The following is an 11,802-nucleotide window of genomic DNA, read 5'->3' as shown; positions in this document are numbered from 1 at the left end:
TGATCCCGTGACGAAAGGCTCTTGGTGGATCTTGTCTATACCTTTTAGACGACATAGCAGTTTTTCTCGAAATTAATAGACGCGTAGCGAGTTATATTAGTGGGAGGAAGTGATAAGGTGCCTGTCATAACACGTCGTGGTTCCCAGTTCGGAGGAAGGGAAGGAAATACAGTTGTTCTTAGCACCACGCCTTGAAAACCACTCCGGCGTTCGAAGCAATCTTAGGGCTGTTGACTGCTTTACTTATGTCTGCGTTTGGATCGCGCTGCGAAGTTGTGATTAGGAGGACAATGGGATGCTCCGCGGGAGACTCAAGTACGTCGCCGAGAAGGGCGGCCCGGTCACAGGTAGCGGCGGCAGGCACTCTGGGAGCATCTGCTGGCTGCCGGCGGCCGATGACAAAGCAGCCGCTGAAAGGGTGCGTGTCCCGCCTGCGATAAAAACTCACCCGCGGCACAGGTAGCGCCGACAAACAGAGCCGAGCGCGCGACCGCAACTGCACAACACGGCGCAGCGCGGCTCTGAGCCAGTCGCTCGACGGCACGCCTCGTCTCCACACTGCGTTATGTGCGTACACGCATCACTGACTCCGCAACTGTTTACATTCCCAATGATTTTATTATTATTGACGGATCGTTATTAGTCACACGATAGCTTAGCTGGCGCGAGAGCTTTACAGAGATGCTCAGTGTCAGACGCTACAAGAGTGGTACGCTACTGAAATTTCGAAAGCTTACTTTCCGGAAAGAGTCGGGCAACATATTACTTCCTTTCACATACCTCTTCCGAAATGACCATGGCAAAAAAATTCGAGAAATTAGAGCTTATACAGAGATTACCGACAACAATTCTTCCGACGTGCCTTTCGCTAGTGGAACAGGCTAGAGGGATCAGCATAAGTACCCTTTCCCATAGTTTCATGTCGCGTGCGGAGTACTGATTACATGTACACGTTTGGGTCCTACCCAGCCATGTGATGTTAACAATGGGCATTTTACGAGGCTTTTCTTTCTTTTTCGTAAGCTTTTCTTTGTGCCTTGCTGTAGTTCTTTCAGAATTGGGTCTTGGAAAGTTCGTCAGATGTCACGATATTCTCTCTGCTTAAAATTGGTATTGCAGCCCCATAAAGGCACTCTGGTTTGATGACAGTACTGTAGTGGCTCATTTTTGTGTTTTTTCAGATGCTTTTTTTTTTGTTATAGATGCCTTTTATAAGCCTGAAAACTGTTTCCGTTCTGCGACAACGAAATTCGTATCAAATTTGTTTCAGCCCAGTTTCCTGAACGGTTTCGCCTAAAAATTTGAACTAAGAAACTCTCAATTTTCTCGTATTAAATTTTTAGAATTTTGGGTGTCAGCTTCTTGCTAAACATGTGTTTTATTTTTTCCAAATGATACTTGGAGTCGTGCCCTTTCCGCTGTTCCTTTAAAATTCCTGTTTCATTTTGTGATGTTTGAATGCCATGACATAGAATCAACAGGTCGTCTGCAACAGCTAAGCAACCTCTCCTTATATTGGTTCTTCTAATTTGATTGCTTCGTCAAGTTTGGCGTTTGATTTTAAGTTCCGCCACTCTAGGATTACATTCTATAGTAAGACACAGTTAAAAAGTAATGGCGAGAGTTCCTCACCTTGTCTCCTTCCTATTCAATTTCAAAATGTTCCGAAATGTCTCCTTCGAATTTTACCTTAGATTTTGTAACATTTAGTGTTTCGACGGATAACTGCAGTGGTTTGAGGTGCAGAACTTGTACTTTCAAAATTTGGAACAGAGGGTTACGGTCCGCCGAGTAATCAGCTTTTTTAAAATCTATGACGGTACGAACTGCTTTCTTTTATAAATTTTTTGATGCATGAGAGCTGGCTTCAGAATTAAAATATGTTTTCGGAAATATCTCTATTGTCTGAAACCTGCTTTATATTCGCCAGTTTTGGATTCATGTTGTTGCGCTCGGTCCAGCAGATACTGAGAAGAATTTTGTATGGAAGCGCAGGAAGGAAAATCACTCTATAACTGTTAAAATTCTTTATTTCTCACTTATTATGTAGTGGATGTTTCAATGCACATATCCAGTCACTCGGAACGATTTTAGTATATCAGAATCCTTCCACAGTCCTTCCCTGTACGGACACTGATCTACCTAACGCAATTGAAGTGCACAGTTACGGCGGTTATGGTAGTTATAACGAATGCTACAAAGCACTCCCAGACAGCAAAAGATTCACATAAAAAAAAGTGTCAAGGTTCACAGGCTTAAATTCGCGTCGTGTACAGGATAATCTAATGTTTGATACTTTGCCAATCGTCAGTGCCCAGTTATCGTGTTTCAGTTCACGCTTTTGAAAGCTTGAGGGGAGGGAGGGGGGACAGGAAAGAGAGAAAGAGAGATAGAGAGAGAGAGAGAAGAGAGAGAGACGCGGGGGGTGTCGGATGGAGGAAGGAAGGGAGAGAGAGAGAGAGAGAGAGAGAGATCACACACTGCCAGATAAAATGTTGAAACATCCAGAAGGAAAGATCGGATATCAATGTAACTTCATACATGAACACACATCCGGTGGATATATAAACGATTGGAGCTACAGTTCTCTGTGTAAAGTAGAACGGCCACCAGAGTGCTTCAGAATTGGTCATGTTTAGGGTTATCGCCACGTCAGGTGGGGTATGTACAGAGCATGAAAAGCGTCTGATATTGAGTGTTTACTGTGAAGGACAGAGAGATGCTGCGCACACGTGTAAGACAGCGTTATCAGCACCTGCCAGAATTTGAAAGGAGCCCCCTTGTGGCTCTGCATGTCATCGTCTGATCAAATTGTGTAATATCCAGATTTTTACGCCATTCGGATATGACAATGGCACAATGATAGACTGCATGGGAACGTGACGTCAGGCTTATTCGTAATCAGGGTTTCGGTCGGCCATGTCTGACCGCCACAAGGAAGGATCACGTATTGTGTGCCAAGCATATCGTGGCCACAACACATCTGGCATCCGACAACAAGTTATGTATTGAAACTTCCTGGCAGATTAAAACTGTGTGCCCGACCGAGACTCGAACTCGGGACCTTTGCCTTTCGCGGGCAAGTGCTCTACCAACTGAGCTACCGAAGCACGACTCACGCCCGGTACTCACAGCTTTACTTCTGCCAGTACCTCGTCTCCTACCTTCCAAACTTTACAGGTTCTACAAGGTTCGCAGGAGAGTTTCTGTAAAGTTTGGAAGGTAGGAGACGAGGTACTGGCAGAAGTAAAGCTGTGAGTACCGGGCGTGAGTCGTGCTTCGGTAGCTCAGTTGGTAGAGCACTTGCCCGCGAAAGGCAAAGGTCCCGAGTTCGAGTCTCGGTCGGGCGCACAGTTTTAATCTGCCAGGAAGTTCCATATCAGCGCACACTCCGCTGCAGAGTGAAAATCTCATTCTGGAAACATCCCCCAGGCTGTGGCTAAGCCATGTCTCCACAATATCCTTTTTTTCAGGAGTGCTAGTTCTGCAAGGTTCGCAGGAGAGCTTCTGTAAAGTTTGGAAGGTAGGAGACGAGGTACTTGCAGAAGTAAAGCTGTGAGTACCGGGCGTGAGTCGTGCTTCGGTAGCTCAGTTGGTAGAGCACTTGCCCGCGAAAGGCAAAGGTCCCGAGTTCGAGTCTCGGTCAGGCGCACAGTTTTAATCTGCCAGGAAGTTTCATATCAGCGCACACTCCGCTGCAGAGTGAAAATCTCATTCTGGAAACATCCCCCAGGCTGTGGCTAAGCCATGTCTCCGCAATATCCTTTCTTTCAGGAGTGCTAGTTCTGCAAGGTTCGCAGGAGAGCTTCTGTAAAGTTTGGAAGGTAGGAGACGAGGTACTGGCAGAAGTAAAGCTGTGAGTACCGGGCGTGAGTCGTGCTTCGGTAGCTCAGTTGGTAGAGCACTTGCCCGCGAAAGGCAAAGGTCCCGAGTTCGAGTCTCGGTCGGGCACACAGTTTTAATCTGCCAGGAAGTTTCATATCGGCGCACACTCTGCTGCAGAGTGAAAATCTCATTCTGGAAGTTATGTATTCATTGCAACATTCTGTGTCAGCCTGTATCATTGACTGCGTTTGAAGTGGTGCCGTTATCATAAAGCATGGATTGCTAATGAATAATGTCGCCTTGTGTGCAGTGACAAATCAGGATTCTGCACTACAGCCGCGACCCGGGAAGAGGCCACATTTTCCAATGTTTTGGAGAGCCACAGCTGTGTTACTCCAGGCATTAGGCTGTGGGGAACTATAAGGTATAACTTCTAGTCATGGTTGTTAGGGAATAAGAGAACTCTGCGTCACAACAGTACATCTCGGACGTTCTGCGTCGTGTGTTTGTCTCGCATGCGACTGTAACATGCTGCAATCTTTCAAAAGGACAATGTTCATCCACACATGATACGTATTTCTATGAACAGTCTGCGTGATGCTGAGGTACTGACGTGGCCGGCAAGATCTCCATACCTGTCCAGATAGAATATACTTGAGTCGATCTCGGATATCAGCTTCGTCGCGTGGCAATATCCGGGATATCAGGGATGAGTTACAACAGTTGTAGACCAGCTTGCCTCAGGATAGGATACAAAACCCTTCCCAACAGCATCAGTTCGTACATCGAGGGTGGACGGCGTGCAACGTCATACTGATAATTGGACATGTACTGCCAAGTTCTTTGTAAATATCAGCAAATTATGTAAACACTGAAATAATATCACGAACGCTCTCAAACCATGAAGTTTCATTTCGTTTCCTTCTGGGCACTTTCTCAGAAACTGTAGGCAGACATGTAATAGTGACAATCAAGGGAGAATTCAAGCAATACCTGGGGATCTGTGAGCTTGAAAGGCGAAAGTACCCTTTGTATATACTTGTCAACAAACCAATTCTCAGTACTCCGTATTTATTAGAAAACTGCTATTTCGTGAACTGGAATCAGATATTCTTCTTAGCGTATCTGGTTTAGCGACATCACTCAGGATAGATACTGTACGGATGACTCGCTAGCCGGCCGTGGTGGCCGAGCGGTTCTAGGCGCTTCAGTCCGGAACCGCGCGACTGCTACGGTCGCAGGTTCGAATCCTGCCTCGGGCATGGATGTGTCTGATGTCCTTAGGTTTAATTAGTTCTAAGTTCTAGGGGACTGATGACCTCAGATGTTAAGTCCCATAGTGCTCAGAGCCATTTGAACCTTTTTTTTTTTTTTTTTTTTGATGACTCGCTAATGTTAATCACTCTTACTTAGATATCAAAACTAGAGAAAGAAATACATATTCTGTGGGCTTGAACGGTCGGTAGGTAGTCATACCGGACATACACCACTAATTTAACATTAACATATTGTTACTACCTTTAATTTCATTATAAAATATTTGTATAGGTCAGTAAAGAAGACCAGTTTGAAGGGTCAGATGCATCTGCTCCTAGCGTCTATTCCCGTCGGAGAGATCACTCTTTTTTTCTCTCGTACAGAAGGTAAAAGTGTTTAGTATCTCATATGTTCACAAACTTTGGGAGGAACTTGAAAACAACTACATTGGTGACGTCGTCCTACATTACGAGAGAGAAAAAAAGAGAACAGTACTGAGAGAATGCTGCAAATCCGAAAACCACCTGCAGTGTATACGACTTTCCCAGATGGTAGCGTGCGGTGTAAACGAACAACATTCCAGCTGACACCCACCACCTAAACCATAACTCGGAAAGCTGAATGAACGATTCAGTGTAATGTAAGGCTGTAAAACGTTTTATGGGGAACTCGTGGATATAAAGCAGCCGGTTCCTGAGAATAAAACGGGCGAAAGCAGCACAAAGTATTCGGTAGATTCCACTCTAAGAACAGTTTTATTCTATGTGAGACAGACTAAAGTGTTTCAAGAACAAAAGTGCTACGATGCGAGTAACGGAACCTGTATGGGGACGAAAGGTCAAGTTTTATGGACTGTGATGTTCGGTGTTACAGGACGTATTAGTCCATTAGGCTACCAACGGAAAATAAAATAAAACCAGTTTATCACTTTACGAAGACAACTTTCCGGACAACGACTAGAGTCAACATTCTGTGAGACGCTGAACTCGTGATGTCACAACTGTCCATATCTTTCAAGTAGGGTAAGTATCTGTGGTGGACTCAACAGCTAGAGGAATGATCACAGATTTCAGGTTCACCAGTAGGCCTTGGATGATTAGGGGTTAGACCACGTACTGTCCAGCTTAGAAAACTTTTTTTGTTCTGAAAGTATCCATATATCAATTGGGTTCCTGAGTGCATACACAGTTCTAATACCGGAGCTGTACTGGAGCAGAGACCGCACTTAATAACTGCGTTAGCAGTATTTAAACTGAAGGATACTCCCACAAACACAGCATCTTCAATAAAATTTTTCCGAGTGTGTCACAGCATCGTAGTACAGCCGAACATTTCCGGCACATAAGCGTGGTCGGCCGGGGTGGCTGAGCGGTTCTAGGCGCTACAGTCTGGACCCGAGCGACCGCTACGGTCGCAGGTTCGAATTCTGCCTCGGGCATGGATGTGTGTGATGTCCTTAGGTTAGTTAGGTTTAAGTAGTTCTAAGTTCTAGGGGACTGATGACCTCAGAAGTTAAGTCCCATAGTGCTCAGAGCCATTTTGCCAACATAAGCTTGATGAGGGCAACTTGTAACGTTGCTCTTTACGAATACGTGAATATTCCGTCAGATATCTGGGTAAGTTTTACTGAAGACAATAGCAGTGAATCTCGATACCAAAACTGTTTTTATTAATAACAGTTCCTAAACGTACTATGAATAAAGGGACAGAATAAGGCATCACGTCGCTTACACAGTGCTATCTAAGGCGCAGTGTTTCGGATGCAAGTAAGCGCTGTTCAATCGTGGAAGGAAGTCTGCCTAAGAAAAGAACCAACAATCACGGGACGGAAGGAGAATTCACATTGCATTGGAGTCAACCTGTGAGAGCTTCCAGCAGTAAATACGCTCCTTTCACCAAATTTCGGGAAAACTACTGCAATAAAAATTGACGGTAGCCCGGTAGCTTAATGAATAAATGTCAGGGTCCAGGTTCGATCTCCATCCGGACATAATATTTATTTCTGCCACTTACAACTTCTTTTGCCTCTCACAGACAATATTTTCAGCTTTTTCAACTCGTACTTGTGCAGCGTACGAAAAACACGGTAGTCTAGAAATAAATGTTCATGAAATTCGGCGAACAAAACATGAGAATTTAGTGAAAGCTTTAGCCCAGTGGTCGCCAAACTCCGTCCAGTGAACCAAGTATTTGTGCGGTCCGCAGTTCTCACCCGTATTTTACAATAACCAACAGCCGAATCCAAAAACAACTAACATTAAGAATTTCTTAGTAGTGTAGTTTCCCTGCTCAGTAACAAACAAAAATACTCACAGAAGCAGCTAAGTTTTAAGATGTGCTTAATTTCAGCTGAAGTTGGTAAATTCGGCGGTGAGCTAAGTAGAGTTGGACGCTTACTACAAAGACGAAACTGTGTGCAGGGGCAGATAGACTTGTCGTTGCGCGGTGAGGGGGCCTGATAGCGGAAATATTTTCTTGACTGTCTTCCAGTGCTGCCAAATCAAGAGCGTGTCTGTTTCGTAATGATCAACTACTGTGAAATAAATGTTAAAGGGAACCAACATGGATTCCTGAATGAGCAGTGCAGAGACGCCCATCTTCAAATGTGGCACATATTTGTAGCAAGAAATATGAAATTAAATTAAGGCTGTTGTAACACAGCGCAATAAGTAGACGAAAAATGAAATTCAAAACATTTAGTGTATATTTGTGACCCAGTGTCACATTGCTTAATCGATTTAATTGTAAGTACGATATAATAATTAGCTACTGTTGTTAATCAGTTAATCATCCACTCACACAGACAATACAACACTTGATCCGGACATCACAGAGTCAGAACATTGGGGACGCTGGGAGGGGATATAAATCTGAAACAGAAAATAGTCGACACAAAGTGCTCCAAATGGTGCCGACTATAATTACTTGGGTGCCGGCGGCCAACTTATCGCGCCCTTGCTATAGGTTATATGTTGGGGGCTCAAAACGCACTAATTTATGTGGGTTATCAATTAATAACGAGATCGGTACACTTCCGACCATAGCTGCGGCCCACAATGTCGGTATTGGCTCTTGAACAAAAGAGTTTGACGATATCTGCTTTACACGCAAGGAATCATCCAAATTGGTAGTTGATGGTTCAAAAGACTCTGAGCACTATGGGACTTAACAACTGAGGTCATCAGTACCCTAGAACTTAGAACTACTTAAACCTAAGGATATCCACACATCCATCCCCGAGGCAGGATTCGAACCTGCGACCGTAGCGGTCGCGCGGTTCCAGACAGGAGCGCCTAGAACCGCTCGGCCACAACGGCCGACAATTCGTAGTTGAATAAGTGTTTGGCATAGTAGTTAATAAATAGTAGTAGGCACATGCTGAAATAAAATGTGAACCATTACTTACCCTGCAGCTTCAAACGAAGAATGAGCTGGTAAACTATAAGCAGACTGTTCGTAGATTTTTAAGGGATACATCGTTCTGCGCCTGTCGCCTACCAACGACAGCCCACGGTCAGCGATGTGCTTCTGCCATGCGGGTAGCATACTTGTCGCCTGAACCACAACACGGTACATAGACGAAATGCATTAAATCCTATCACCCATGGTCAATGAATGTTCGTGGCAATGTAGCAGCTACATTTAAAGCTTCAGTCAACAAAGCATGGTGGTTACTGCTTCTGAAGCTTCCGGTCTGAAAGCTTGAAGTCCACATTTGCTCACCGAAAACGGTTTTGTACTGTGGGAACAAGCGAGGTGGAGCTGCGGTAAGACAGTGGACTCGTATTTGGGAGGGCGGTGGTTAAAATCCCCGTCCAAACTCTTTATGTTTTCCCCAAAATCTTTTAAGGCAAATGCCTTTGAAAAGCCACGGACAATTTTTGTCCCTAGCCCGCCCCAATGACCACGCCGTCGACGGGAATTTAAACCCGAATCGTCTCTCCTTCTTTCGAAGAAATACGGCTTACATCTCGTGGGAACATGCTTAAATACCAAGAATCGTATTTCAGAGCAGAAAATAGAAATATTCTTCAACCCCCTACTTGTCTATTCCACCAAGGTCGTGCGGATAAAATCAAATAAACAACAGTTCGCATTGCGATGCTCCATCCGTGAATGAAACAGGAGGAAACCTCAGTACAAGATACAACAAAAGTGCCCACTGTTACGTACTTCCAGAATATAGAAGGCGATGTTATGTCTGCAGTAGATATGTATATTGGCTATAGCTATTAATACTCACACCAGACCTGGTGTTGCTATGCAGGAAGTTAAAAAATGGCGACAAATATTTTGAGTGGCTGTACTCACTAAGACGAAAAAATAAGTAAAATAAACATGAATGAAGAAAGACATATTTTTTAAGATCTGAACATGTGCTGATAGGAAGGAGTGAAAGACGTTCGGTTGCAAATATCTGTGCAGTCGTGGCACTGACGATCAGTAAACAGGATCAACCGACTGTTTTGACATATTCTAGGTACATATTAGGTAGCTTGCAGCCATTTGTGTGGTTCGAGTTGTATTTTACTAAAGTTTTTAGTTAACTAAATGCAGTATAAGCTCCTCCATCTCAGACGCGCGGAGCTAAAGTCTTCAACCGTTTACATTTTAGCGTGTCTCAAAATCTCTGTCGCTAAGACGCGAGAAAATCAGCGAAACAGCTAAACTGATGTTCTCTGTGAAGTGGATGTTTTCAGTGTAGATGACAAAGGGATTCAGGCTACTTCATAGCAGAAATCATTTCCGCAATAGCACTTGTGTGGTGGAAAATGTACTGAACCATTCGTTTGTACCAATACGTACAAACAGCACAATATCAGTAAACACAAAAGTGAAGTCATTTGTGTAAATAGTAAGACACCATGATTCACATCCAGTGTTACGACTGACGCATGCTAACACGACAGAAATTACAACACAGCACAACTACAATCACACAACCAACTGCGAACCACTACCGCTCAGACTAAAGTGGATCTAGCGTACTGTGTGATACTGACAGAAATCAACACTTTGTTGAATCACACGACTGCGGGGACACCCGCAGCCAAACGTCTTTCAGTCCTTTCTATGGACAGATGTGTATATCTCAGAAAGTATGCGTTTCCAGGCTTGTTTCGATTAGTACCATTACCTGTCAAAATATTCGTCACTTTATTTAACGCTCTACAGACAAAATTTCGGAGATCGTTCTGAGATATTTTCTGGGTATTCCGGTACATTCTAGTACAGGGGAGGCGTGGTCCCTGGTGGTTCCTATACTCATTTACCTCTGTATCTGCATTGCATTGAAAATATGTGCACCAAAAATAAAACATCGACTATATGCGATATGTATCTTGTCTGGAAACAAAACAGTTCCATTAACTCAGGGTATCTCTTGTTGACAACATCAGTTCCCACTCTACTCTTGTATTCTGTCTCTGGTTTATTTTTCCAGCTGTGTTAGTTGCACGTCAACAGTGATAGACAACAGTATGAGTACGTTCAGTGATGAAGAGTTGGCCGATATGCACCTCGTATCTGGGTTCACCGAATGTAGCGCAAGACCAGTACAATGAGGCTACGCCGAACAGTCTCCGCGAGGACAGCAACCGCGTCACAGTACTCTTGCAAATGGTTCACATGGCTCTAACACACTAATTTATGTGGGTTATCAGTTAATAACCCACAATGTCGGTATTGGCTCTAGAACAAAAGAGTTTGACGATATCTGCTTTACACGCAAGGACTTATCCAAATTCGTAGTTGATGGTTCAAATGGCTCTGCGCACTGTGGGACTTAACAACTGAGGTCATCAGTCCTATCCATGCCCGAGGCAGGATTCGAACCTGCGACCGTGGCAACAGCGCGGTTCCGGACTGAAGCGCCTAGAACCGCTTAGCCACAGCGGCCGGCCAGTACTCTTGCATCTGAAAGTTGTTGCATTACTGTGTTTTGCGTTTTACATCTTGGATCTTGCATATTAAAGGTTTTTATCGTTTTTATGAAGATATTTTCACAAACAAGAAGGTAATAATGGAACGAAATCGTATAAAACACGTCATAACCATTGTGGATGGCGAAATGGAACTGTGATTTAATTTGGCGATTTATTTTGGTATAGTATGCGTTCAGCGTTTTTCTTTTTTTTTTTGTATTTTTATACGATTTATTTTCTGCAGCATTGACTAGTTTCTAAGCCACTGCGTGCTCACCACCAGGTGGAGGAGTCAAAGAAACATATGCAGCTAAACGCTCTGGTCGTGGTTGTCCGAACATAACCTTTCCGTTTCATAAAATTTCCCACCAGCACCACACTCACAGCATCCAGTTGCACAAGACAAGATAATGTTCCTGTGACTCCTCCGTCTGATGATGAACCTGTAGTGGCTTGAAAACCATTTAAGGACGCAAAAAATAAATTTTACTTAAAATTCAAAACAGGGACTGGTTGCATAGCATGACCAAATAAACCGCCAGAGCAAATTACAATTACATTATTATTCAGTAACGAGATTTTCAATAGAAAACACGAGATCTGAAAATCTTGTACTTGTACTCTTGTTAATTTTACTATTACAGAGATCTCCTAAACTCTATTTTTTTTTATTGGTCCTGTGCGCAACAAATAACTTACTTGGTCTTTCTGCTGCCACTGCTTGATCTGCTGCATTCCATTATTTAACAAAAAACATAAAAAACCTATTACTCATGCTGAGTGCAATGTATGTTCT

At 43.7% G+C, this 11,802-nt stretch overlaps 1 non-coding gene across 1 annotated transcript; it reads left to right on the top strand.

Annotated features, from left to right (window-relative positions):
* The first annotated feature begins 3,276 nt into the window (after window positions 1-3,276).
* Window positions 3,277-3,351, top strand: Trnas-cga. The gene has a single exon. It is a non-coding gene; the product is annotated as a tRNA-Ser (tRNA).
* The last annotated feature ends 8,451 nt before the right edge of the window (window positions 3,352-11,802 follow it).

Source organism: Schistocerca piceifrons, chromosome 1 (genome assembly GCF_021461385.2).
Source record: "Schistocerca piceifrons isolate TAMUIC-IGC-003096 chromosome 1, iqSchPice1.1, whole genome shotgun sequence".
NCBI classification, from domain to species: Eukaryota; Metazoa; Arthropoda; class Insecta; order Orthoptera; family Acrididae; genus Schistocerca; species Schistocerca piceifrons.
The sequence above is the reverse complement of the archived record's forward strand: the minus strand, read 5'-3'. Positions and strand labels throughout refer to the sequence as shown.